The sequence below is a fragment of the Lemur catta genome, chromosome 14, assembly GCF_020740605.2.
Source record: "Lemur catta isolate mLemCat1 chromosome 14, mLemCat1.pri, whole genome shotgun sequence".
NCBI lineage: Eukaryota > Metazoa > Chordata > Mammalia > Primates > Lemuridae > Lemur > Lemur catta.
Genome location: NC_059141.1, coordinates 68,442,289 through 68,445,378, shown reverse-complemented (window position 1 = coordinate 68,445,378; position 3,090 = coordinate 68,442,289). Strand labels below are relative to the sequence as shown.

General features: G+C 47.8%; 1 pseudogene; it reads right to left on the bottom strand.

The window, feature by feature from the left end:
- Positions 1 to 1,872: 1,872 nt before the first annotated feature.
- LOC123649763 lies at positions 1,873 to 2,635 on the bottom strand (annotated as a pseudogene).
- Positions 2,636 to 3,090: the final 455 nt, after the last annotated feature.

The window sequence follows — 3,090 nt, the reverse complement described above, 5'->3', positions numbered from 1 at the left end:
TCTCTCATCCACGAAAGGGGTGATGGGGGTAAGGAAGAAATATGCACACCTGAGGAGCTTGCCGCAGGGTGGCATTTTTGGAAGCTCTCTCATCAGGATGCCTGAGGGAAGGAGTGCTTGAGCCAGGGGAGTTTGACTCTGCTCCTCAGAAGACCCCCATCGGGGCAAGCCCCTGAGGCTGGGGCCAGCCTTCTCTGGCTGGGAACTTTTGCTTCCTGCAGATTCCTGGAGTGAGAGCAGCCAGGTGGACTCTGGGGTCAGGAAAGGCAGTGACATGGATTGGAGGCCACAGCAGGATACTTGAGCTATGCTCCGAAGAGTCCTCTGCACTCACAGAGCCCTTTACCTTGTGGGGCAGAACATTTCCTGCCACGGGGCAGGACCACGAAATCCAGGCTAGACAGCCAGGCAAGTGCCTCTGCACTTCACACCCCTCACACGGCACTCTGCGCCGAATCTCGTGTGGGACCCAGGGCTTCGCGGTCGAACAAGCACTTGGCCATTCTTATTCTCCTTGCTTGTCCTGCATCGCTGCAGGGCACAAGCAGGTGGGGTGCTGTGACAGCTCCACCAAGCACGGGCTGTGCAGACCGCAGGGGCCTTGAGAGCGCTCGCCCTGAGCACCAGAGGGGAGTAGCTCACCTGCGGTCAGAGACCAGGTATGGTGGAGGAGGGGACACTGGGGTGAGACACCCAAATACCTGGGTTCTGAGAACAGAGTCCTTTCCTTACTTACCTGTTTTATTAGCATTTAAAAAAGAAAGACAGAAATTTTGGGCCTTATTTATACTCTTACTTCTTTTAAATTTTTTTATTAATTTCTACTCTTTAGTACATCCTTATCTGCTTCTTGTTTTTCAATTTAAATACTTTTAAATCTTTCTTGCTATTTGATTAATGCATACATTGGCAGGCTATACATTTTCCTCTAAATACTACTTTAGTTATATTCCACAAGTTTTACTGTACAGCAGTTTCCTGTCCTACAGTACTGAATGATTTGAAATTTCCGTCTTGATTTCAGTCATTGAGGACGGCATTTGTAAGTTTCTGAACATACTAATATGTAAATATTTTTTGAAGGATTTGGCAAAGATTTATTTTTTTCATTTTCCAGTCGTTTGCAGCAGACACAGATTTACTTAGAATAAAGCGAACTTAAGAGCACACGAGCTGAGCGCAGGCGGCCCAGGGTGACAGAGCACCGTGAGCCGCGGAGCAGGAGCCTCGGGCAGACGTCGGTGCCCAGGCCACCACCCGGGGACGGACGCTGCAGTCCCTGCACTGCCAGCTCAGGTCAGAGCGTGACTGTCCAGGGCAGGGCAGCTGTCCCTGATTTCTAGTCACTACCTAAGAACAATGGGCACAGCTGCGTGTCGTCTTTGCAGACAACTGCGTCCCCTCAGACAGTGTGTTCTACAATAGGTTAGATATAAGGCCACAATATTTATTTTAGACAAACCCCTTAAAGTAGTAATTGTAATATCAATGTTATCCATTCTTTTGAAATAGAAAGTGTTTTAACTGAATTAAGGTTACAGGTAATTTTTAAAATACTACATATATCATAACTAGTATATTAAAATTGTTTATATTTAGTACCTAATATCCAAATAAAATTGACTACCGAATTGTTACAGTAGATATTAATCAGTCTGACATGCTTATTAATTGATCCCATAGGTATACTTATAGGTCAGCATGGTTTTAGTGGCTATTCTTTCATTTTACTAAAAGAAAGGCAGCATTCACAGAACAAATAAACACAAGCTGTGCTGCCACCCAAGGATCGTGGTGGCTCTTCAGTCAGCTATGTTGCAAGCTCAGATATAAACCCCCACTGCGTGAACAAAGCTGGATTCCAACTCTTCATCAAAAGGTGCTGGTGGAGGCTGTCAGATGCCTTCCCATATAGATCCCCAATCCAATGGCCAGGAGATGACAGAGCAGCAGAGACGGGAGGAAAACCTTTAGGAACTTGGCTGAGAATATGCCCCCTTTCTTCATGACGCTCGTGTTCCTCATGCTGAGGGTGGCCGTGCACTTCAGGTGCTTGAAGAGGAACTCCTTGGGGAGAATATTTTCTGGCCGACTTGACCAATCCCATATCCGATCTGAGTTTTTCTTCAAAATGATCTCAGCTTCTTTCCTTCTCTCAGTATAATCTTCCTCAGACTGAGAGCTGTTTTTTCCTCCAATGCTATGGGTATCTGTTTCGGAAGCTCTGTTAATGTCTCGTGGTGTCTGTGAGCGAGGTGGGCTGTCACCGTGAAAGGAGGGAGCAGTCTGGAGGGAGCAGACTCATGCTGGGCGTCCAGCAGCATTTTCTCCGTGTCACCGTTATAAACAGACACGGAGGCCGGCACGCTGCTCCCGTTCCCACTGCTGCTGAAGTGCAGCTCCACCCAGGAGCCCTGCAGACTCTCCTCCTGCAGCCCCGGCGCTCTGCGATGTGGCGCGGGGACGCCTCGAAGGCGGACGGTCGGAGCAGGACACGCAGCGGGAGACGGGGACTCAGGGGAGCAGCACCGTGGCCCAGCGCCCAGCACTGAGCGACCAGCCGGCCAGACGGACACGGGGTGGGGGCGGGGCGGCCGTAAATATTTCTTAGTTGTTGATTTTCAGTTTACGGCATTGTGGTCAAAAAATGTGGGCTGTGTAATACCATTTTTAAAATTTCATGAGATGTCTTTCTGTTCACTTACTAATTTTTTGTCTCCTTAAGCTATCCATTTCTGATAAGAAAATGTTTTAAAGCTTACACTGAGACCGCAAATTTGTCAGTTTCTGTTGCAGCAAGATTATGTTATTAAGTGCACACAAGTTCATGATCAGTGAGTCTTACTGGTGGACATAACTAGTGTCTCTCTTAAGTACATGGATGCTCTCGGCCTTGCCTTCTGCCGTGTTTGCTATTAGTGCTCCCATGTCAGCCTTTGTAATGTTTTGGTCTAGAATTTTTTGGGTATATCTTTTATCCCTTTACCTTCCTCTGTGGTCTGGTTTTAGGTGCATCTGTGGTATCCCTTTCATCCCCAGGGAATCCAGTTCCACTCTGCTATGCAGACCCTAACTGGTCCCCAACCCTCA